This window comes from Emydura macquarii, unplaced genomic scaffold (genome assembly GCF_026122565.2).
Source record: "Emydura macquarii macquarii isolate MOO-44397 ecotype Brisbane River unplaced genomic scaffold, CSIRO-AGI_Emac_v2 contig_968, whole genome shotgun sequence".
Lineage (NCBI taxonomy): Eukaryota > Metazoa > Chordata > Testudines > Chelidae > Emydura > Emydura macquarii.
The window spans coordinates 9,671,787-9,697,729 of NW_027131105.1; the positions used below are offsets into that span (position 1 = coordinate 9,671,787).

The following is a 25,943-nucleotide window of genomic DNA, read 5'->3' on the forward strand; positions in this document are numbered from 1 at the left end:
ACTTGCCTAAGTGTCCATTTAAATATGTAAATATTGATTGGTGTCCTAGTTGCCTATTCCACAGTTCACTGTGGTAGCAGTGTTTCTGAGTACATTAAAGACTGGAAACCAGATTATCCTCAGAGATTTTATGATGGTTTATATCTGGTAGAAGGTGCTACAGCCTTCAGCTCAGTTCTAAACAGGTGATCAGCAAAGCGCAAACAATTAGTGAAGATATCTAGAAAAGTGGCTTGACTGGAGGCTATGTCAGTTCCTCTGGAACCAGTCTTAAATTAAAGCTGTCCCCCTCTCTTCTAGGGAACAGCAGTAGTGTCAATAGTGCCTGCCCACAGTTGAGATGAACCCATTGTGGGGTCCAGGCTGATACAGGGAGTCAGCTCTGATGAATCTGCCCTTAAGGATGTTCATAACATGGGACCCTGAATCCCAGTTACCTTGAATTTTGGGGCATTCTGAGCAGAAGCTTTATTTCATGATGATTGTCAAGACTCTAAGGCAGTGTGCTTACAAAGGTATGTTTCCTATGGCTAGTTTTTGCAGGAATAGTCTGGTTTTTTTCCATGTGACCCACACAGGGGTGGTGTGATGGAGTGAGAGGACATGGACAAGAACTTAGGCAGGCAGGCTGCTACTAAAATGACTATTAATACTCTAACTGTAAAAAACCATGAGAAGGAAACAGCACACTTTGCAGATGCAGTGAATTTTTTCTTTTATCCTAAACAAACAAACAAAAAAAAACCCCCACAAAAAATCCAACAAACCTGTAAAAGGGTGGCATGCGTTCCGGAAGTGGTGATGTTGGAGGTGTCTCAGGTCACCAAAACATACTCTCATCATAAGTGTACATGGATCAGCATAAACCTTAGCAGACAAGTAATTAAATGGTTGCCTTATGTAACTGGATGCCCTTGTATTGGTTAGTAGATTTGTAGAGGGGAGGAAAGGCAAGTGAAGCTTGTGCTGCTGCAAACCAGCAGCCAGCCTAAATAAAATGTCTGTGATGGGAATAATGACCCTAATTGTAATTGGCAGCAAGCATCTGGTGTATGAATGGTGGGGTGAGTTTAAACTAGCAGAGGAAAGGAGCAAGAGGCAGAAACTGGGACTGGCTGACGGGATGGATCACTCAATAAATTGCCCTGTTCTGTTCATTCCCTCTGAAGCACCTGGCACCAACCACTGTTGGAAGAGAGGATACTGGGCTAGATGGACCATTGGTCTCCCTCAGTATGGCTGGTCTTTTGTAGATGTTAACAAAGGGCTGGAGGTGCGAGCCTCTCTTGTCCCCTGCATCTCCTCTCCATGCACCCATTTCTCCTGGTTCCTGGGAACTCTCCCCAATCCATTCTCAGACTGGATAACATAGGTTGGAATAGGTAAAGTGGCATGGAGCTATTTCCTAATCAGTCCTACAGAAAATAAGGCAGTTCCTATCTAAGTCTCTACTCAGGTAATGGCCTAGGTAACTCAGGCTCTGGTGGGACAGCAAGGGGACAAGCTCCAAACCTGCTTTGTCTGAGAAAAGCCTTGCTTTTTTTGTTGAGGACTATCTTACATGAGTTGAAAAAGGCCTTGTCTTTGCCTAGGAAACGTCTGAAGATTGAAGTCTGACCTCTTCTTTTTCTGATTTGGAAACAGGCAAAAATGTGCTGTTCTAGTGTTTTGTGATAAAATATCCCACAGGGCAATAGTGTAAATAGCTACCACAGCGAGCAGCCTGTAACTGTAAGGGGAATTTTAATAAAAAACATGTCCATAAACAATACAGTAAATCCAGAGTTTTACACTAAACGGTTCAGTTCTGCGTGAGGCCACTCTGAGCACACAGGCATCATGCAGTGAGTTGGAATGCTGTGGCTTAGCAACTTCCATTTTTATTTTCCATTCACAAACTGAGTGGGGAGGACAGTGAAATGAAGAAATGTCCTTTAATTACCCTCCTGGTATATACCATCTGCACTGGTACAAGAGGTTAAGGAAAGACCTGTCATTCTGCCCAGTTCAGAAGAGAAAGTGAGCCAAAGTGTGCTGACTTCCATCCTGTGCAATGCCATTGACAGCTGTGGGGATGGCATGCAGTGTAGATTATGGAAGAATTTGACCTAATGTGTGCACACCATCAAAACCCTGTGGGCCTGATACTTCACTGATGATTTTCTTTGATGATTTTCTTCCGTTTAAAGTGGGTGTCAAACACTTGTATGAATGTGAGTGGGAGATTGATTCGCTGGAGTCTTACTCCTATGCAGAGTGGATGCAAATGATGACATAAGGTATGAAGCAGCAGATAATTGGGTCCAATACCTCTAGTACTTCACCAACCCTGCTTCATTTCTGCATGCCTGACAGACCACCCGAAAAGCAGCCTCTGTTTTTGGTATTAGAAAATTAAATGTTCTGTCTTCCATTTTCACTTGTCTTTCACACCTACTCGTGTCAAGTACCGGCAACATACTTTTTGCTATTAAGATAAAAGACAGAGTAACCTAACTAGGGTATATGTCTCATTTCTCAATATTTAATTACAAAACTTCAATCATTCTGGCATTTTCATTGATCTTCCTTAAATGCTGAGCTGAGCACGCTACTCTTCAACTCACTGAACCCATGTCTTCTGCCCATCACTTAGCACCACATCATATTTCTTTATTCCAATCTGGTTTTTCTCACCTTTGACTGGTGCTATCATGCCTACTCATCTGCAGATGGACAAAATAACACTGATTTCCATTTGTACCGTTAAAGAAAACATTGGTGGGTCTCACTCCTCCTAGTGGACATCTGCCCAAACATAATCTGTCTGCCTGTGGGTGCTACGAATAAGCCTTGCTCTAAAGATTGCTTATATTTTCAGTGCTCTGTTTCTAGTGGTGGTGATTTCTTTCTGTTCTGCAATATGGTATTGTTCCTGGTGGTGTTGTTGGGGTGTTTTGTTTTGTTTTTTTTTTTGGGGGGGGGGGGGGGCGGGAGGGTGCTTTCCTGTCCTGAATGCATATTTTACCCAATTTTATGGGGCCCAAATTTTCTTTTATCACAAATTTTCAGACCCATGAACCCTACTGAGTGGAGCAGTGAGTCTCAACCTTTTCAGACTACTGTCCCCCTTTCAGGAGTCTGATTTGTCTTGCATACCTCAAAATTGACTTCACTTAAAAACTACTTGCTTACAAAATCAGACCTAAAAATACAAAAGTGTCACAGAATACTGAAAAATTGCTTACTTTCTCATTTTGTCTGTATTAAATTTTAGTTTGATGTGACGCTAGTGCTTTTTCTATAGCCTGTTGTAAAACTAGGCAAATACCTAGATGAATTGATGTATCCCCTGGAAGACCACTATGTACCCGCAGGACTACGCGTACCCCTGGTTGAGAACCACTAGACTAGAGTAATAAATAGAGATAGGGCTGGTCTTGTGGTTAAAACACAGAATTGGAAGTTGACCTCTGGGTTCCTTTCCTGGCTGGGCAAAAATGCATCCATCAAATCACTTACCCTTTCAGTGCCTCAATTTTATTGTGTGTAAAATGGGGGTGACAATAACGCACATTTCAGAGGGATGTTGGGAGGCTTATTTTATTGTGCAACAAGTGCTTTGAGATCTTATGAATAAAGCACAAAGTAACAATCCTTAAACAGTAAAATATAGCACAGGAGCTATATGGGTCATCTTTGTTACTACTACTATCAGCAACATTATGACTTCAGCTTCCAGAGGGAAAAACAACGAGCATTATTTCATTCAATGTGGAGACGTTAAACGTATAAAGATGCACTAATATAACACTGAACTAGGAAGTAATCAGATTTCTTCAAGATCTTCTGAATAAGAATGATGTGAAATAGGATTTCTCCTCATAGCAAGTACAAAGCAGTTTTCTCTTCAATATGTTAATCAGATTTTATAAGCAGAAAATAGAACCAAACATACATTTTAGTTACAGTGCATGGGATTGAAGAAGGGGATATGTAGAGTCCTTAGATATAGCGTACATGTGTCCATACTTGGAGTTTCGTTGTGATTTTAAGGCACAAAACGTAGCCAGAAATGAAGTTTTTCTTGGGTTTTAGGCTTCAGAATCACCAAGTTGCATGTGACATGAAAGTGAAACTATAAATCTCTTTCCAGAATACATGGGGAAATGCAGTTCTCTGTCTGCTTGGAAGGGTCACAACTCATTCACCTAACATGGGCTACGTCTGTAAATTAGGCATTATTCTTGACTGTCACTTGGGGATGTTATGAAGCTAATTTAACAGAAGGACTTAAAAGGTTTTGAGATTATCAAATGGAGGGGATTGAAGAGGTGCAAAACACTACGTAAGTGTGTAGAGTAGAGCGGGTGGTGTAACTTTAAGTGCAGTTCCTGCCTTTACTGGGTGCCAGGGTGGATTGCAGTCATAGCCAGGAACTTATTTCTGCAGAAGGGGTCTCAAGATGTGTCATCACTGCCACAAAGTAAAGCACACTAGTCCAGCAAAAACAGTTGGGACTATGTTGAAGTATATTACAGGATAGAAAATGGGTTCATTAGAAAGGGGAGCATGGCAGATTGAGGGAGTTGAGGAGAGAAGGTGTTGTTCTGATGAAGCAAGAGAAGGCTGTGGAGAAAGAGAGAGTTGGTGTCTAGAGAGCTGCTACACCACACAGATACAGTCAGAAAATGTTGCCATTTTAAATAGATATAATGATGTTAAATAGCATACTTTGTTTCTGCTAAATGATGGAATTAAGAAAGTGTTCAAAGTTGGTCCAAATCTGACCCCCTGAGGGTTGCCGCTCAGACCTATCTCTAGCCTGCACTGGCTATTTCATTTTCCCTGGGGGGTGTTTCTCCAGCTGGATCAGAATGCTCTGCTAAATGCGGCCATATTGTGAGAAAATAAGTGAAATGGCTTCTGCTGAGCCTCTCTGTTCATACTGGGGGAAGGGTAAATTCAGCAAGTCAGGGACACAGGCGAAATCTCATCTAATCTGCCCCATGTAGCCTTTCCAATGAACTCTGCTTGAACTCTGAATACACCAGCAGTGATCCCAGATAGAGCAAAACCATGCATATCCAGCTTTGACAAAATGTTCGCAGGCAAAAACAAAAATCTGAGCAAACCACTGCTGGTTCACAAAGGAAGGTCAAACTCCCTGACTGCTTTTGGGTGTTCTTTGAAGTTTGAGTTGAATATTGAAGGTATCCTAATAAAAGGTTCACACAGCGTTACTTAGACTGTAAATTTTGACCTGAATAAGATGAACAGATTTTTTTCTGCTGTCAAGTTTTCATTAAAATTTAAAATACATATGCAGGTTTGTGCTGTCAGCAAAAAAAGAAATGTTTCCCCAAGTGGGATTCAAACACAGGATCTGGTGATCTGAGCTGGCAGGCCACTACCTCCTAGCATTGGGATCCTAGTTATATAACACACGGCCTATGACAGAGTTAAAAGTATTGCTGAAATGGAAGGACATTTATGGTGCATGTGTGATGAAGTGGGAATTTTCTAAAATACTTTTATGAATCCTAGGCATGCCTCAGTTTCCCTCTGCACATAGGATTGCTAACCAGTGGTTGCCAAAGGGTTAACACTGCTTCTGGAACAGTGCAGGAGACAGAAGGTGTGTGTGTCAACTTGCTGGCTGGGGGGAATGAATAGGATCATTAAAGAACTGGCTGACACTGGCCCAAATCTACAGGGGGTCCAACAAGACAAAGAGATGCCCCAATGACCTAATTAGCAAGACATAACAGCAGGAACTCCCAGCAGGCAGGACTTGTGAACTGAGCTGAAGAACAAGGTGTCAGGTGACTAGAAAAAGGGGGATCTTTTTTGGAGGGACTCAGGAGGGGGGAGAAAAAGGAGGGAACTGTGAGAGAGAGAGCAAGAGATGGAGCCATCAGAGTTTGGCTGGCCCATCAGGGCTCTGGTTTGGCCAGGGTGGCTTATAGTGTAACTTGTGCTAAACTTAAGAACTTTAAGATTTTGTAGCTATGTGACTAATAAATGGTTACCTTGTTTTGCTTATGATGCTGTGAGAGCATCATTCACTGAGAGCATTGTGCTCTGAAGGGGCACAGTACAAACCTCCCACCGGAGTTTGGCTTGGCTGGGTTCACTGCAGGAAGCCATGGAGAGAAATGGGAAACGTCAGTGCTGATGGCCCAGTCTTGGAGGCCTCAGGCCTGCCTCTGTGTAACTGTATGGGTTCTTGGAGTCCAGCACACTAAATGGGTCACTCCCGGGGGAATGGTGACAGGATGGGGCATTGCATTTGAATAATCAAGGGTCTCCCTGCCCACGACAAATCTCTCCCTAACATCGTGCTGCATCTTGGCAGTCCTGGCAGAACTGTAAATTCTGCAGCTGCTTTTCTTTAATGAAGTGGAAATGTCATTATATGGGGGTAGGTTTGGTGTTAACATGTGATTGATGGGTTATTTCATTAGGTGATTATAACTGTGTGCATTGGTGCAGACCAGATATGTTTCACTATACAACAATAGGTTCATTCTTCACTAGGTAAATATCATATGAATAATTGCAATTTAATATATGCTGCGGTATGTTAATACCTCAGTATAAGGATTTTCCCTAGTGTTAATACACTTTGCACAACATTGTTTTTACCTAAGTAGCACGTTATTTTTAATCTATGGAAAAGAGGATATCTCAGCTAAGATTATTTGTTCAGCTTTTCCCTGGATTAGGGAGAACAGCTCCAATTCTTCAAGAGTTTTGCCACTTAATATTTGGGGCAAACTTTCAGTAGCTCCTGCTATTTCACTCAAGCAGCTCAGCACTGCAGTAGAAAAACTTATGAGTCACTGAAAGGAGTCAATGCACATAGAAGTGCTGATTCAGCAGAGGTGATAGACAAGAGGATGAAATGCAGAAGTATTGGATGAAAGATATTGGGTTTTTTTTTAAAAACTATGGAAAGAGAAAGGAAGTGAAAATAAAGGAAACTACATAATCTTGGCAGAAGGAAACAAGTTAAAAGGTGGGTTTAGGAGATGAGATGGAAGAGGAAAAAAAAACAGAAGACCTTAGGAACAGCAATTATCTATAGTAGTACCAGAGGATGTCTGTCTGAAACCTAGAAGGCCTCCTTTTATATCTTCAAGTCTAGGGGCTCTAATTCAGTTTTTGTTTTTTATATATTTTAGTACCCTTTTAGAGATCTAAAGAAGTAGCTATAACAATAGAAGTGCACTTGATGTGTCAGATATTTCAAGGTAGTCCTATATGGATAGAAAATGCTTAACATGGAAACACTGGAGAACTAGAAAAGATATTACTGTTAAAGCCTAGATTTTTGACTGGCACTGTTTTTAAATCTGAACTTCTCATATATATGTAATTATTGCTTTTTGAATTCTCCATGCCAAAAATAATAAAATTGAAATTAAAATAAAAAAGAAATGCTAGAATTGTCTCTTCAGACTGCAGTCTTATCATAAAGACTTTCATCCTGGATAACAGTGTAGCACACAGTCTCTCTCTGGGTATTAAAAAAATAAATGCATGAAAATGGTTTTTCATTACTCCTGGCTTTTTCTGCTGTACAAATATAGGATAGTGTCTTTGTTCCTTGTGTTATTTGATAATGCCAAGCTGTGCAAAAAATTGCTGAAGTCATGTTTGTGAGTCCAGTGAAAAGGAAGGTTACAAGGCACCTGCAAAGTCAGATTTTCTGTGGGGTCATCCTGAATTCTATTTAATGCCAACATAACTAGAGAGCATGAAGAGGTTTCTCTTTCTTCTTTCTTTCTTTTAAACAATGAGTGTAAAAAACTGGCATGTGTAAAGAAAGGAAGTTTTTTGTTTACTGCTAAAGCTAAGTTCATGTAACAGCATGCTGGAGAAAAGGAAAGCTATAATGAGAACAATATTGAGAACTAAGTTTAAAAAAAAAAGTGTTCAAGTCTATTAATGAATGAGAGGAAAAGCCAAATAACACAGCTGCTTTATGTAATGGCCAGCCTGTCTTCAAACAACTCGGCTGTGAAACGATGCAAGCCTTGAGATTATTGTTCTTCCCTGATGGCAATTTGTATTCTAGAGGAGTATGAGTTTGCCACTGTATCTCAGACTAGGGAGGGAGTGGGGGTGGGTCGTATTGTGGATGATTGTAAACTGCAACAGCATGTGCTAAATGTTCCTTTTAAATATAGGTCATTTAGGTCACTATGGCATCTTTTAAAATCCCTATGCACTTCATCAACAATTTTTTAAAATGTAAAATATCTGTGCTCTTGGTAATACAAATCAGGTGAGATGGCCAGAAGGACGGTATGTGTAGTCTTCAACTACTATAGTTCCCTGATCTTACATGTTTCTTGAAGCAGCAACTGCTGAGGTAAGATTTGCTACTAAAAAGTGTTTGCTGGTGTGGAATGCTGCTGTTGCTTTATGTAGTGTTCTGTTAGTGGGCAGAGCCCAGCGTAATATGAGAGAGAGCTGCAGTTTACAGACACAAATGATTGTATTGGCTATATCCGTTTGTAGTTTATATGGGGGTATGTCTTGACTTCGTCCACTATTGGTTTAAATGCTGTCTCATTTATTAAATTGTTAATGGCTTTTTGTTTCCCATGGTATTGGAACTCCAAAGTAATTTTTCTTTCTTTAAAAGGCTAAGGAAATTCAGTGATGCCCTACACCAAGATACCCAAATACACATTTCATAAGATGGACATTGTATTTTAGCTACCAAGTGCTAGATTGTCACTGACCTGTGTAGGCATTCAAAAGAGGCAGTAGAAGGGTCAAGGATACAGTCCATGAGGTCCAATCCCTCCCTGAGTTTCATACTGCTCCATATACAGGACTGTGGCTAAATGACATGATCTAGTCCTAATTAATTAAACATTTTGGTAGTAGCATGCACTTATAGTATAATGCTTTTTATGCAAGATTCTTGAAAACTAATGCTAGTTAATTCAACCTCACAACATACCATTTTATTTAAATAACATCTCTAGCAAGGAGCACCCTCTGTTAACTGCACCGTGGGCTAAATGAATTGAGTCAGTAGACTGAGGAGTTTATTAGCCCTAGGTATTATTATTACCAAGTTAACAGGGAACACCTCATTTATAATTATTTGTACTGAAATGTGGTGTCCATCCTCTCAACCTATGCTTCAATTGGGTACCATAAATTCCTCTGCTCTGATTGGCTGTTGCCCTCAGAACTCCTGACCTATATGCCCGCCATAGACATGACCCTCTCAAGTATTGAACTCTTCCCCACCTCCTTACCCCATTTAACCACCATTCTACTCTATATTCCCTCACCCCACCCCGCTCCTCGCCCCGGAGGAACCCTTATTTCTCCCTCTTCCCAATAAGTATAGTTCTTTGAAAAAATGAAGTTGAATCTAAGGTCTGGGATAGGAGGGGAGAAGGTCAGAAGTTGAGGTATCTCATGTTTGTGGGGCAGGTATGTGACTGGGGCACTATGAGGGAAGTAATGCATGGATTTGTTTAATCCCTATGTTGCTGAGAAATAATAGTACATTGATTATGCAAATCAGATCCCCATAACCAATCAGAGTGGAAGTGTCTGCATATCTGAGCAATAACTATTGTTAGAGATCAGTAACGGTAAAGACTTCCTGCATGTTGACTAGGTGTGACAGTTTGTTCATCATAAATATGGATAAAACAAGCCAGAGATGTGAGGTGCCTTCCCAAGACCATATGACAAGTCAGGGGAAGAGTTGGGAATAGAAACAAAGTGGACTGGGGGTTAAGGTTAACTAATAAGTAACCAACATTTAAAAATAAGCCATTTCCCCACCTCCTAACACTCAAATTTTTCCAGTCCCAGCTCCCTCTTGCACCTTCCCAAGGTGGATGACATGGCTGATGCTGCATGTCTAAAATGGAGTGTTTTGCATTGCTGTAGTGGTGGCTGGCTTAAACAAAAGTCACCTTACTTATTCTTCACTCACTGGCTGGGGCAGAGGGCAACTCCAAATGGGCTTACTGATTCCCTATGTCTAGAATTTTCCAGAGGTTTTAGCTGGCTCTTGGTAGCCAGTGCTGGAGCGGATCTCTCTCTTTTTCTCTGATTGCTGGTTGTGGAAGTCCTGGAGCAGCTTGATATTTGCAGATGGAGTCTGATTGGTGCAACCTGCATTGGAGAACGGGGAATTTAGCAGGAATTCCCTGAGGGCCCCCCCCGCAACCCCCCCTCAGCTTCCAAACTTAAACTCTTTCTTTGTCAGGCAACCCTTTTCCTATGTTGCTGGGGGCTGTGCAGCCCTACCTTGTCATTGGTCCAGTGGACTGCTCATCTACATCACTCCATGCAGAAGCTTCCCTAATTGATCCCTGCAGGGGTTTCTAATTTCTTCTGTCCCCCACTCCTGATTCCAAGCATGCTGGGAATGGGATCAGAAGGCTTTAGTGATCGTCTCTGATGTTGTGATTTTGATGGGACCCCCTAGAAGTCTTGAGAGTGGATAAATGACATTATCTTGATAATCTGGCAATACAAGCAGAGAATGAAGCTGTCTGTGGTGAACAAGGAACCGTCTACAAAATGATGCGGCTTATTAGTGGTAAATAGCAGACACCGACAAACAAGGTCACCTATTGATGACAAAAAAAGAACAAGAAGTGCTTTGGAAAGAGCATATCTAAGAAATGCTGAACAGGGAGCCACTTAAAGAGGAAGCAAACATTCAGGAGGCAGAAGAAGATCTTGATATCAGCACAGGTACCCCAACAAAGGAAGAGATCATTCAAGCCATCAAATCTTTAAAAAAATGGGAAAGCTCCTGGCAAGGATAACTTGAATTCAGAATTGTTCAAGATTAATCCTGAGTTAGCAGCATCTATCCTGGCCCCTCTATTTATGTGAGTTTGGAGAAAAGAACAAGTGCCAGATGAGTGGACCAATTGGGTTATAGTGAAGATATCAAAGGAAGGAGCTCTCGGTGATTGTAATAACTGGCGTGGTATTAAACTGTTCTCTGTTCCAAGTAAGGTATTGTGTAAAATCATAGTCCAGCATATATCAGAGGCAGTTGATAGTGTTCTCAGAGAAGAGCAAGCCGGTTTTTGGAAAGGGCGTGGATGCACAGATCAGATCTTTACTCTACGAAATATAATAGAACCATGACATTACATAAATTTCATAGATTTTGAGAAGGCTTTTGACAGCATTCACAGGATTAGCCCATGGCATATTCTGCAGGCTTATGGAATCGCTCTTCATAAAATTAACATAATTAAAAGCTTTTATTCCAACTTTACATGTAGTGTTGGTCACAGTGAGCTCAGTTTTGAAGTCAAAACAGGAGTATGGCAGGGGTGTGTTATGTCTGTAATCCCCATTGCCATTGATTGGGTAATATGGCTTATACTAGAGGACATGCCAAGAGGTATTAGATAGACACCCTTCTCATCCATTGAAGACCTGGACTTTGCAGCTTATCCTGCTCTCATGACATAGCCATCACCATATACAAGAGAAAACAACCTGACTCAACATATTCAGCCAGCAAATTGGACTGAAAATCAACCACAATAAGAATAAGACAGATATCATGACTTTTAATATTGCCTCACTATCACCAATATGGATAGAGGATTATGTTCTCACTAATTTAGAAACATTCACATACCTGGTCAATATCATCAGTCAGGATGGTGGAAGAAGTCAGGACATTCGGAATAGAATCAAAGAAGCCAGAAATACAGTTTAAATACAGTCTGGAAATCATTAAAATATAACATCAAAACTAAACTTAAGATTTATCAAAGTTGTGTACTTTCAACACTTCTTTGTAGTGCAGAATTCTGGGTAATGGCAAAGTATGATATGTCCAAGCTGTGCTCATTTCATACAACCTGCCTCCGAAAAATTCTCTGTATCTTGAGAACAATTTCAAAACAAGATCTATTCATAGAGTGTAGCCAAGAAGATATAGCATCACCATTACCAGAAGGCATTGGAAATGGAGTGGCTGTGTTTCAGATGGAAGTTGATTCCAACACCAGAATAGCAATAAGATGGACACCTGAAGGCAAGTGAAAAAGAGGCTGCCCAAAAACAACATGGTGAGGAGCTGTGGAAGCCAAGCTGGAACAGCTGGGGAACCACTGAAAGACTTGCCAGAAACAGACCAGAGTGGAGGAGCTCTGTTGCTGCTCTAAACACTGAAGGCATAATGGGGGACTGACTGACTACTACCTAGAAGCTCAGATTATAAATCCCTAAGGTGTGCATATGGGGGTATTCATATTAGCAACTGAGTAATAAACTGTATCTATTGATATCATACATATGTTTTATTAATAATCAAATAGTATTCACAGTGGTCATTGAGTGGTGTGACAGCATTCTCTGGATCCACCAGATCAGAAAAAAGACTCTCTCTTCATGGTGCATAAAGCATTGCATAAGGCATAATGCATGGTGATTTGGTCACACCTGTAAATTGAGGGCATTATAAACATATGAAACCAACACCCTACCTCATGCTCTGTATTTATAACAACACAGTTAGAACTGTTTGCTACACTTAATGCTTAGATTATAAGCTTTGGGGGCAGAAACTCACTGTATTTTTGTGTTTTACAGGACCAAACACATGGGGAAGGCAATCTGGTCTAGTAGATAGGGCAATGAATTGGAATGAGAAGACCTGGGTGCTATTCTTGTTCTGCTGTGCGGCCTTGGGCATGTCAGTTCACCTCTGTACGTCTTTACTCTCCTACCTCTAGTCTGTCCTGTCTGTTTAGATTATACATTATTTGGAGTCGGGACAGCTTCTCATTATATGTCTGTAAGGGACTACGACAATGGAATCCAAATCTCGGTTGGGGTCTCTAGAGGCTCCTGTAATACAAATAATTGTTGATGCTTGCTTAAACAAATAAATGTGTTGATTGCATTGTTGTACACCTCAATAAATATGTTTTTAGAATTGGTAAACATTTTATCCACAACTATTGCAGTAGCACTAGGACCTCTAGTCATAGAACAGGACCCCATTGTGCTAGGTGCTGTACACACACAGACCAAAAAGACAGTCCCTATCCCAAAGAGCTTCCAATAAGTCTTAAAGTACGTTAACTTGAAATTTGGTGTACTTCAATTATTGCTATGACTTCTTTGCTCGTTTTAGTCCAAGAATACTGGCAGCGGAAGCTACATTTCACTAATGTTCTGCAGTTTGTGTGTGGAGGGACTGCTTGCTGTGGGTCATGTTTTATGTTTAATTTTGGAGTTCTCTGATGCTGAAATGTCCTGTTTGTGTGGTGGTGATGACGAAGTAATTCTTGATAACAATCCTCTCATTCATTTTACTGTATGACATTTTAAATCCTCTTGATGGACTTTTAAAAGGTTCATTTAGTTTGGTTAACAATACAGATGAAAGTATTGGCCTGTTTCATAGATTAAGACCAGAAGGGATCCTTAGATCATCTATTCTGATCTCATCGCATTTTACCCACTTACCCTATATTGAGTCTAATAACTTGTGTTTTACTAAAGTATGTCTTTCAGAAGGGCATCCAGTCTTGACCTTACCTTTCCTATCCTTTTACATTCCCTACCATATGTATAAAACAAACCCACCCTCTCAAACAGCTGTGACCTCTAATATTCATGATCTATGAAGATACATATAGGTACTTGATTTTCCTTGGTTTTTTATTACTTAGTGGGTTTTCTTTTTATAAACCTAAGATGTTTACAAAGGAATATAACAGCCAAATTACTAGTTACTGAGTTAATAAGAATATCAGTCTACTTAAGCAAACAAATTAGTGTAAAGTTGACTTACCTAACAGAAGTAGATATGTTCTATTAAGTTTCCCATAGAAATACCTGTGGCATGAGCAAACCAGGTGCCAGCTCTTGCCAAAACTGTAGGCCTCAGCTGAGCACTATATGTTGGACTCACTCACCTGCATGTTAGTATTGTTCAAGTTAGGTGTTAGACTTGTAATGTGTTTAGTGTTGAGACTATGAAATGCTTGTAAGTTGCGTCATGCATTCATCTTTCGTGTAATGTCTGTATCCCATGGTATAAAGTAATATGTAAGTTTTGCTTTATAACTGTAAAAATGCCTGCTCTGCCCTTGTGAACTCAAGCAGGAGTGTTTCTCCCACCCATCAAGAAGGATTATCAAAACTAAATGGGCCATTGTGGAACATCACGATACAAAAACTTTGATAATTGTTCCTGTACAGGCTATGTGCAAAATGGCTTGTCCCGTCAGTTTGAATTTTGGAAGAAGAAAAGATAACTGACGTAAAAATTTTCCTTTCTCTTTCTTGTTTGGACTCTCACAGGGCAGGAGCTAGGAAACATAGCAGAGATCCCCAGTTTCAACCTACATTAGATCTAAAAGACATTCAGTGCTGACAGATTACTACTTTGTCACTTTTTGGAACCATAAACTGTAACTCATTTCTGTATGTCTATTGCCTGCTTTAACCTGTAAATGACTCGTTTCTTTTTCCTAGTTAATAAATCCTTAGTTACTTTACTATAGGATTGTCTATAAGCATTGTCTTTGTTGTAAGTTTGGCGGTACAAATTGACCTCAGGTAAGTGATTAGTCTCTTAGGACTGGAAGCAACCTGAATCTTTGGTAATCTTTGGTATATGGCAACCAACTAGCATTAAGTCCAACTTACCTCGGTGGCAAGATAGACTAGAATGCCTCAGGTGACTGTCTGTGACTCCATGGTATGACTGTTATAGTGCTTTAGGAGTTCACATTTGTAACTGGGTGAGTGAAATCTAATTATAGAACATACAACGAGTTTGGGGTGTCTGGCCTTATTTTTGACAGTCTGCCCTGAAGCTGGCATCCATAGTCGTGAACCACTCCAGACAGTTTGACAATACCATCTACCTTCTATATCTGATTACTGCTGTAAATTTGTTAATGTGAAGTTTTATTGAGGGCATTAGCTTTTCGAAATGATCATATTCCTAAGTGATACTTCATTTTTAACCATTTTTCTTATTTAAAATAGAAGTAATGCTGTGTTGAGCTGGCAATTTGAAGGATCTGTTTTTAGACTTTTAAACTTTTGTGAAAGAAAGCATGTAGCTTCCCAGAGCTTCTAGCTGGGAGGAGAATTTAAAGCTGTGTAACTAGACTGAGTCCTTAGAATGGCAGCTCCCTGGGTAGAAATAAAACCAGAAGCAATTAGTGTTTCACTGATGAGCAGGTCAGTGCTGTGTGATCAATGGCTGTGTTAATAGGTACTCTGCTTGGTGACCTTGCAGCTTTGCCACTTGAGTACTAGGAAGTATCACATATGGTCATGGGTGCAGCTGATATAAGAGAGGCCATTGTAAACTGTGGTATTTCCATTTTGGAATCTGGCTGGTTTCCAGAATAAAGAAATAAGAATAAAATGTGTTTTAAGCAAATGGCTGTGTATTGAAGCAGGGAGGTGCAAATAGAATTCACCAAGTGTTTGTAATTAACAGAAATTACCCACTTCATAGGGGTATTTTTTTTTTTTTTTTTTTTAGTCTTCCAAAACTGGTGGTGTAATTTGGAAACTCTCTGCCTGACCTACTGATTGTTATCTGATACAAAAATGTTTGCCATCAAGTTTTTCTTTAATTGCAGCAAGGATCCAGCTATCTATTATTCCACTGACCTACTCATGACCCAGATCATTCCCCATATGTGGATAAACTAATTAGATAATGGGGAATTTAATAGTTTCATTTGTTCTACTGAGGGGGGGCGGGTGAGTTTGTCGCATCCTCCTCATGAAATGGGTGATGGTTTCCCTTCCAAAAGAACATACAAATTTGGATGTCAGTCTCAGGGAATCTGTCAGAGGTCAGGACTGTCAGCATGGAAGCCCTGTGCTCCTAATCCCTTTGTGGCTCAACCCTAGCCTCCTCTGTCATCTGGACTCAATTACTTCTCTTGCAGCAGCTGTCTAAAAAGGATACCCAGTTTTTATCTCTGATGACTTTTCTTTGTATTTCCCCGGCTTCTGTGGGTAGGGGGCGCTTCCTCCAGCCCATTCTGCTGCGTACATGCATATTTCCTGCCTTGTGGAGGGCTTATATAGAGTCTGTCAATGGGAATGTGGTACTGCTGGGATGCTGAACCCTCTTCCATGTGATCCCATTGGAAATCTCATTTTTGTCATCTCTCTCCCATGTTTATAAGACTGTAGCAATGTTTTCTTAGTTGCCCAAAGCAGTGATTAGCAAGCATCCTGAGGTTTTAATTTTCATTTTATTATGACCCATTTTCTATCATCTTTACTATGCAGTGCAATTCTAGTATGGTACTTTTCATAGTTAAATAGTAACTGAGGACATTGTTCATGGACAGTGGGATCGCAGAGATGTGACGGGAGTAGCATGTGGCCTGCAGTATATTAAAATATTAGTGATGCATACACAAGCCAAAAAGAACTCAGCTTGACTCTCAGATTCCAGGCTGAGTTTGCAGGGTTGGGGGGTAGGCCTGTCTACCTGCATCCTGAGCACAGATTTTAACTACATTGATTTAGAAACCAATTTAGTTAAATCAGTGCAAGCCCCTTTTGTGCACATTCTTATGTCTAATTGTGTGCCCTATCTTGATTTAGCTTATTAGTACCTGACTTAAGAGTTTGCACTGATTTGCACTAAATGGTTTTCTGGGTTAGTTAAATTGATGCAACTTTTGTGTGTAATCAAGTCCTAATAAGGAAAATCTTATTACTTGTAAAGTAAGAGAGAAGGTGGGTGAGATAATGTCTTTTATTGGACTAACTGCTGTTGGTGGAAGGGACAAGTTTTGAGCTTTACAGAGCTCTTCCTCGCGTCTGCAGAAGATAATTTGTAAAATAAGAGAGTTTGATATAGCAATATTGTATTTCCCAAACCCAAAACATTCCAAAATTGTCAGTCAGGCCTCAAAAAAAAAAAAAAAAAAAAAAAAAAAATTTTGAGCTTGGCTTAAAAATCCTAAACTTAAATATACTTGGGCATTCTTTTTATTTGGTTTCCGAGCCTGTTGTATACTCACTCCATGTTTTTGAGCTCTTCTCCACAACCATGAAGGCTAGAAACTTTCATTTGAAAATGAAGCTGAGATCCTCATGCAATCTCTTGATTCTAGCAGCAAGGGGCTTCAAGAAGCACACTTAATGTTGTGGAGACTCATGATAGAATCATAGAAGATTAGAGATGGAAGGGACCTCAGGAGGCCATCTAGTCCAACCCCCTGCTTGAAGCAGGACCAATCCCAAATAAATCATCCCTAATATCCATAATATCACAAAAGTAATATCACTGAAAATAGAGACAGAATATATGTGGAACCCTTCAATACCATTTTTACAAAGTCTTTTTCCAGAGAAGAACAGCTATTTAAATAAGAGCAGAACAAAAACTGAGTTATTGGTAAGGCAGAGGAGATGTTGTCTGCTGAGATTTGAAAGTACTGTAAATGAAGAGCAGGTGAAGCAGAGAGGACAGTTGTTACCTGTGATGGGCTACAAAACAGAAAGCTTTTCTAAGTTATACACTATTAACTGCCCCAGTGATACTAAAGTTGCGGGAAACACATCTGTCAGACCACTATGCCCATTACTTTTTAATAGATCACTCCATTTTAAACAATCAGGCTAACAAATGCAGGCCCTAACAGTCAATAGGCTAAGAGTCAAATATAGACAAATATAGGCTGCATTTGAAAGATTCATTTGAAAGATATTAGAAGTCTTATATGGACCTGTTTGCCACCGTTTGTCTTAACTTAGTTTCACAGGCAGATGATGACTGGGTATGTCATAGTGCTTGCACTAGTCCATCTAAAAATAAAATACTCCAGTATTCTGTTAGTTGGGCAACACACTATTGCTTCCAATTGTGATACTGTCATGGTTTTGGGCTATCACTGTGTGCTACTATAGTTTTTCATTATGTTGACATTGGACACCACTATGATCAAATATTTAAAACAATCTAATATCCTGAATTTAAAACACTGGATTTGTTTTTTCTCAAGTTGATGTTATTCTATAATGATTTAGTGAAAAACATTACTCTTATTTGCTTGTTTCCTTATATGCATCTTTTTCCTGTATGATTTTGAGATAATTTCTCTGTGGCTTTTAGGATCAGCAAGGGTTCATAATTAGGGCTGTTGGTTTGTCACAGTGCAGAAAAGTCCCAGTACTGTGATTTCTTGGTTTATCAATTACTTCTGTTTGCTGTGACTTCTGCAGGAATGCTCTAGGTGGGATGCCCCACTAACCTGGTGAGGAGGGAAGACTCAGAGTGGGGGTTGGAGAACAAGCTCACCCCACACTCCACAGCCTGGCTTCTGTATCCTGTGAGCTGGGGAGTGACCTGGTGCCAGCGTTGCTGTGGCACTCACTCAAATATAGTCTGGTGGCCCTCCTGTCATGACGGAGGTTTGTCAGGTCCAAACCTGAGTGGTGTTGTGACCCCATGTGCCTATTTGCAATATCTGGAGCAGGGACCCAGGCCTAGCCCTGCAGGATGCAGGAGTCACCATTGCCCATGCCCCGGGTGAGAGTTCGGCAGGCTTGCTGTCTGCCCTGCCCTCCCCACAGCCTTCCTTTCTTGCTGGGCCAGGATTAGGGTTGCGTTGCTGTGACAGATGGTTGGTGCCCCTCAGTTGCAGTCAATAAGATTTTTCTATTGTTGTCAGTGAGGGTCCCTTCCCGCCAGTGGAGGTATCTTAGTGCCATTTTTTGCCTATGACTCGGTTCAGATTTTTAGTTACCACAATCCCTGTCACTGAATTACCACGTGCATGGTATCACAAATATCTTGTAGTAATGCATCCCAAATCTGAAATGATTCAAATAATCTTTCAAGTGCATATCTTGGAGGATAGTCCTTCTAAGGAGGCTCAGTTAGAAGAATTTGCATGGTTCAGATTCATAATCAGAAACAAACTATGGAAGGTTAGTAGTTTATTTTTTGTAATCTACAGACAATCCTAGATTCCTCACTTAAATGGATCACTTAAATCACCTTTGCTCTTTATTTTTATCATCAATGTCACATTATAGCTTTTTTCTTTTTTGGTCATAATCTGTCTTGTTTCATTTCTCAGTTCTGATTTCTCATTTAAGTCTCTAGCTTCTGTTTTCAAATATTTAGAACGCAATGAAAACATTAATGTGTACAACGTAATACTAGCCTTAGGTGTAAAAAGATAATTCATTTGCTGCTAGAAGAGTTCATTTTCCAGCCTGGCACTCAAAAGAAACAAAACGCAGTCTTTTTCAATAGTTGAAAATGTAAAATAAATTAAGCCTATGTGAAATGGAACTAACAGACTAGAGCTACAGTGGACTGCTTAAATTGGATTTGGTTAGCTATAAACATCATTATCTTAAAGCATTCTAGCTTGCCCAGGCAGCGTGAGCTCTCATAGGCTGGGATGTGATAATGCTCTGCTCTTTTACATTTTAACTCCATGTGGAGATGCTAAAGCCAGCTGAACACAGTCTTTGTGCAAGCTAAATTAACTATGCATTCCTTGGGGTTTTAGAGCAAACTGTGAGGTTTATTTTGGGTTGAAATATACTGAAGATAATGTATCTTCAAAATATTGACCTGATAGTATATTTTGAGAGGTTTTTGCTTTTCTATACAGCTTTTTATTGTAATGCCATTGTTCTCAAGCAACAGTTATAAACATAGCTTGCATTCTATCCTATGAATATTCTTGTGAATTAAAATTGTAATATCTTATCTATACTGAAACAAAAAATTACATATAAAAAAGTAACATTGCATAGCTTTAGACATAACACAGGAGCACTTTTAGAATTGAACTCGACAATATGCTATAAATTTTCAAAAAAAATTTTAAAAAAGTCTGAAAGGCACTAACTCATGCACATTATGTGGTATTGTATTCACTGAATCTTATTAGTAGTGTTACTTGACCTCAGTCTTTGTCCTAAGTGGATTGGGATCAGTCAATAATTAGCATGCCGGTACCAATAAAACACTTAGTCTTATACACTAGGGACCTTCATAAAATTCTAACAATACATATGTTAGGTCTGCCATGGAATAGGTCTAATATGTAGACACATACACACACGCACTCAGACATCCAGTTTGCTTGAAACAAATAAAAGCTGTGTTTTTATGCCAGATAAAACCAAGCCAAAGATTTTTAAAGCATTATTTTATCAATTGTTCTACCATTGGTGTGTTTCCAAATAATAATACTTAGCATTTATATGGTGCCTTTCATGTGAGGGCCTCAAAGTGCTTTGTGAGGCTGAGATATGATCTTTAGCATAGCCCTCTCATTCATTTCTTTCCGTTTTACCTGTGTAAACATATGTGAAAGAAGAAAGAGAATGGAGAATTGAAAGTCACAAGCACATTAAAGGCAAGAAAGATCTTTCAATACAGTGCACCATATTATGTTTTATTGTATAAAGCGACCATATCCCTTCACTTTCTTCTGCTTCTTCCTCTTTCCTCCCATTTCTTTTTTGAGGGGTCACTTTGGGGCTCTTCTCCTAGGCTAGATATATTTCAGAGAAGAAATAAATCATGCTATCATTCATCTTATAAAATAAAGGGATCATTACAAAGGACACACCTATTTCAGAATTACAATCTCTATGCTTTCAGCCTCCCAGAAATATGCCACAAAGTGTGAATGTTAGCAGCTGAACAGTCCAAATAGGACATATCTTTTCATTGCTTTGCTGTATACGCATCTTCTAACTATTATGGAATACACACAAATATAATGAACTCTTGTGTTTTTGGGGGAATAATTTCAGGTAGCTGTACCTTGTATTTTTCTGCAAAGGTTTCTTTGACCATCTTAGTCTTTTGCATTTATTTTCTTATCTGGGTAGGGCTCACTGTTAAGAAGATGTCAGAAAAAAGAAATACAATAAACATTTGCATTAATTACTTCATTTCCTCCTACTTCCCACCCCTGATCCATATGTTTCCTTAGAGTCTCTCTTAATTGCTTTCTTTGGGCTCAAAATCATGTTTTTCATCAAAGATCTCAAAGTATGTTGCAAAGCTGAGAATGGCCCTTTCATTTTCTCCCCATCTCACCCTTTTATATGTGCAAATATATTTGAAAGGAGAGAGGGGAAGGGCATTGGGACGGTTCCCATGGTTACTTATTCCACCTGTTTACCACAATGGGTTGTTAGTCTCCATCTTCTATTCTGGCCTATTTATCATTTCTCATACCACCTTTATCCCTTGAACTATCTTCGAGTTCTTGCTCACCAAGTAAACTCTCTCAGTTCCTTCCTTAAAAAGCCTCACCTGTTGTGAAGGCTTCCAACATTCATCTCGTCTCTGACCATTTGATTAGCCATCTGGAGTATCACGTTCTAGTTAGATTTCAACCTCTGTGGGAGTACGAGCCCTTTCATGTGTTTGTAAAACACTGTGTACACTTTTGTCTGATCATCTATGAATGAGAAAAAAGATGAGATGGCATTACGTCCTTGGAAAAGGAGGGGGGGAACCCCATTTTATTACACAGTGTTTAGCTCAGCGTGGGGAATTATGCTACCTGAGACTATCCATTTGGTGAAAGTAGCCTGGTTTCAAAGTCTTGTTAAGATAGAGCCTTCATTCTTGTAGGCAATAATATACTGGTATTTGCTTCTGAAACGCCAAGTATTGTATGATGCAAGTTTTGTTGCCTTCATCACTGCTTAAATTTTTTGTTTATATGCATATTTTTAGAGGCACATGACACTTCTGAAGGCTTCTTTCCGATTTAGCAGTGATAAAGGCATGAGTGTGACATTTTGGGGTTCACCCAGGCCAATAAGAGGTTTTGTCACCATAGGCCTTGTAACCCTGGATGTCTTGTGACTGTGCAGCTCTGACCCCAACAGCCTGCCAGCAGGTCACAAGCGTCACCCTGGCTTTGCCCAACTTGGTGACCTTTAATACATTTCCTGCCCTGAATTCATTCCAAAATCATCCTAATACAGGGACCAGTCCTTCTCACTGGATCCTCACAGAAGAAGTGTTAAGTTTGCTGCCTTTATAGAGACAGTAAAACACTTTAACCTGTTAGCTTTCCAGAAGCACGCACTTTACTGAACTTACACAGCACTGATGATTTATAATGAAATTAAAACAAATTAATTAACAAAAAGAACATGGATTAAGTGATACCAAGTAGAAGGATAAAGATAGAAATGGCAAATTGAAGTGAAAACACGTGTCTCAAAGACTAAAACTTAATCTGCAAGTTTACAGTCTTTGTTCAAGATGATCTCTCTCACCTACAGTCTCCTTTCCAGCTTTCACTGGGTAACCTGGCCATGATCCATCACGGAGATCAAATAGCTTGGTTCCTTTGTCTCCTAAGGTGAAGGATAAAGATGGAGTCTCTCTCTCTTCCTTATATTCCCAAAGGGATTTCTGTGTCTTACAAGTCAGGAATGCCTCCTGGGGATTCAGTCTCCTGAGTGTCTCTGGGGTGCAGGACCTCTGTTCATATTCTCTCTGTCTCTCTTTCAGGATCAGGATAACCCCCTGCCGATTTAGCTCGATGGCTTTGTTGACTGCTTATATATATATTGAGGTAAACCCACCTTCTTTTTTATAGGGCAGACCTGTTTATCACCTTTTACCTTGGCTAGGCTGTCTGGTCTAAACACAGAGGGAATTCATAACTTCACATATTACGTTAACCACATGCATTTTATTTTACAACGATATTAACAAGCAGCATGTTATTAGTTTTCATATGGTACCTCACAAGGCATATTTTGTACAAATGCTATTGTAGTAGCCTGTATGGTGTGAATACAGGGGTGCCTAGGGTGTCAATGATTAAACCAGTATAAATACAAAATTATTTCAAAAGTTAAAAGCTATGCATCTCCTGTCTTACTCCAATCTATCACTAGGTTATGCTTACTGTGAACCACAAGGTGATGTCATCTATTTTTGGCTATTTCCACCTCAGGATTTTTTAAATGACGTGGTTAGCATAAAACTGGAATAAGATCTTTCCTTTCCACCTCCAGCTTTCATTTTACCAACAACAATCAATGTAAATAATTTAAAAACAAATCAACCCCCCCACAGAATACTGTTTAATAGACAACTTAGCTTCCCTCTTCTACCCCCCTCCCCTTCCATGGTCATTATGTATCCCCAGTTTAGAGAAAAGTATTTCTGCTATGTGACACAGTTTCATTGCCATTAGAATGTCCACATCATAGCATTACAATGTTGAAGATGGATGCGTTGAATGCAGTTGTCCCCATGCCTTGAATAGGAGGAGTAGTCAGGCCAGGATAATACATCTGCATTCCCATTTGTGTGATATGTATGTTTTAAACTATGATTATAATACAGGTTTACAATCGATTTATTGCATGACAAAAAGTTCCAAAAGAGCTGCATGAACATTCTAAAGTACATAAGTGAATAAGATATTAAAAACCGTTTACAATATAGTAATGGAATATGGACACCTGGTGATGAAAAACAAAGTGGCTATTGCTGTATTGTTTAGTAAGTCTTTATTCTGGGAGGGGGGGGGGAGATGAGAGTAGGTTTTTCCTGTTATAACCGTACAAATATTAAACTATGGCCACCACACAAAATTCATTGTGAATAAGACATAGTATAAAATATGTAAGAAACGTTAATCAATCCATGATTCAAGACTTAAGTAATTCAATGGTATTGTAAGCATCTATCGTATTAGCCTATAATGATGTTTTCACATATTTTATGTTGCAATTTTAGAGATATCTGTTGAACATCTGCAAATATATCATATACTTGAAAAATATTTTTAGGGCTTCAGCTAACGGTTTTGAAGAACCAAGCCAGTTAATATTTAAATCAAATTGGTAAGCTGTATACTTCATGTTGGACTGAGGGGAAAAAAATCAGTTTTCATATAAAAAATTATTCTTGTGTTCTAGGGCTAAAGCCATATAAACTACCTTTGTGGCATAAATTTAAAAACTGCACAATAAACATGTATAGGAGAATCATCTGTGCAGTCCTACAATCTGGTATTATATTGAAAAGCTCTTATTGTTTATAGGGCATGTTCAAAAGGGTGCATAATTCCTTATATATGGTTAGTCATCCATACATGTTTTTACATTTTGCCTGTAGGTAAGTTGAATGAGCACCTGGTGATATGGCAGTATATTTAAACCATTTCTTACCAAATGCTCACTGGATCACACAGATTGTAACATTTGCAGACTAAGGGATCATTAGTGCATAAAATCATATAGGTAGCCCGCTCTTTCTTAAAAACACAAAGTAAAAACCTGCATTTCCCCCCGACAAACCAAGATAAGACCAAAGATGAAGATGTGGGCAATGTACTTCACATGGGGAAATGGGCAGTGGGTAATGAAAGCTAAACTCCAAGCTTTTCCAAGAACTGTACAAATTGCCTTAAACCTTTGATCTTACCTCTTCAGTTTTTCCTGAGATTGGGTCGTTTTACTAAACAGCAGTTGCATTTCGGTCAGGACCCACGTTAGGTGGTGATCAGGTAGTGGAAGAGTACGGTAATATTTACAGCAAGCTTTTCAGCGTTCTTGTAAAAGTTAATGTGGAAGCAAAGTACCGCTACTGTGTATCAAACCTCAAGGGAGGAAACGCTAAACCAGGAAAGTACACGGTGTACGAAGGACTGGGGTCTAATTAGACACTAATTCCAGCTGCCGCGCTAGGTAAAGTAGAATTCTAGAACTGGGCGTGAGTGTCTCAGGAGCTGATCTCTGGAGCACAGTGTGAGGATGACTCAGCCCATGCTCAGATCATCTTTAATTCCTGGCATGCCTATTTACCTTAAAGTTCAAATGCTATTTTAAGGCTTTAGCTGTGGTAGAGAGAGGGTAAGAACAGGCAAAGGCGGGAGGGAGAGAAAAAACACGAGGGGGGGGAAAGGTTAAACACACCACAAAATACCTGGAACAATCCTTCCTGCTCCCCAGCTGCTCTCTCTGCGGAGGAGCCTGTGATCTTACGCACACTTTACTAAGGGGATTCCTCCACAAGCACCAATTAATAATTCATTCACAGTCTCAAGTCCCTTAGCCTGCATTGATTTACTTATGCTGCATTTCCTTTAATTCATAAACCTTTCCCCGTCCTGCTCTCCCGGAGAGCGACTCGCTGCAGCGCTCCGGCAGGGAGGAAGCTACAACCCGCGCCGTCGTGCACAAGGACATGCCACCTCGAGCCTGAGCTCGCCCCGGGGACCCGCCGCTCCGCGTCTCGACATGCCCCTCGGGCGAGGACAGGATCCTCTCTCCCGTCCCCTTCTCCCGCGCGCCGACTCGGCGGCCGGGATGCTCGCCTGTTTCGGCGGCGTTGCGGGGCTGCGCTCCATCCATCCAGCACCTCCTCCTCCTCCTCTGTGGGGCTAGGTGACAGATGCTTGTCACGCAGCAGTGCACGGCTTGAATTGGCCAGGGCTCTGGGGGGGTGTACGCAGCCCCCCCCCTCCTCCTCCTTCTCCTCCTCCTGCCGGCCCCGCTGAGCCCTTCCCAGCTCAGCCCCTGGGGCAATGTGCATTGTCCTCTCCAACCTGCCCCCTGGAAGGCCTGGGCCACACTTCCAGCTCCTCCTCCAGACTTTGCCACACGCCGCCACTTCGCCCTTGGTCCCGCTTCTCCCACTCAAAGGCCGCTCCGCTGAACCGACGCAGCGGCTGACTTGATGCGGGGTGAAGGCTGGCGGTTCCCGGCGAGGGAAAGGAGCCCGCTCAGCAGCTTTCCATTAGCGAAGTGAGCAGTAATTGCAAGGAGGCGGCCTCCCCGCGTGGAATCAATCGAGGCTGCTTCCGGGCTGCCGAGGGCACTTCGGAGCGGCAGCAGGGCACCGAAGTAACTCCGGCGCACTGCTGACTGCGGAGTTGTACAGAACTACATGCAAGTGGCTGCAGCAGCGCCTGGAA

At 40.5% G+C, this 25,943-nt stretch overlaps 2 long non-coding RNA genes across 4 annotated transcripts; both read right to left on the reverse strand.

Annotated features, from left to right (window-relative positions):
• Positions 1-3,640: 3,640 nt before the first annotated feature.
• On the reverse strand, positions 3,641-10,411 carry LOC137150331 (uncharacterized). The gene is made up of 3 exons (XR_010918948.1): positions 10,276-10,411; positions 9,939-10,140; positions 3,641-4,608 (listed from the first exon to the last, which is right to left on the reverse strand). It is a non-coding gene; the product is annotated as an uncharacterized lncRNA (long non-coding RNA).
• A 9,769-nt stretch (positions 10,412-20,180) lies between these two features.
• On the reverse strand, positions 20,181-25,858 carry LOC137150330 (uncharacterized). 3 transcript variants are annotated; one of them, XR_010918947.1, is made up of 3 exons: positions 25,344-25,858; positions 20,804-20,877; positions 20,181-20,327 (listed from the first exon to the last, which is right to left on the reverse strand). It is a non-coding gene; the product is annotated as an uncharacterized lncRNA (long non-coding RNA). The 3 variants fall into 3 exon arrangements; XR_010918946.1 differs by lacking the exon at positions 25,344-25,858 and adding an exon at positions 21,302-21,421; XR_010918945.1 differs by lacking the exons at positions 20,181-20,327; positions 25,344-25,858 and adding exons at positions 20,411-20,528; positions 21,302-21,421.
• Between the last annotated feature and the right edge of the window lie 85 nt (positions 25,859-25,943).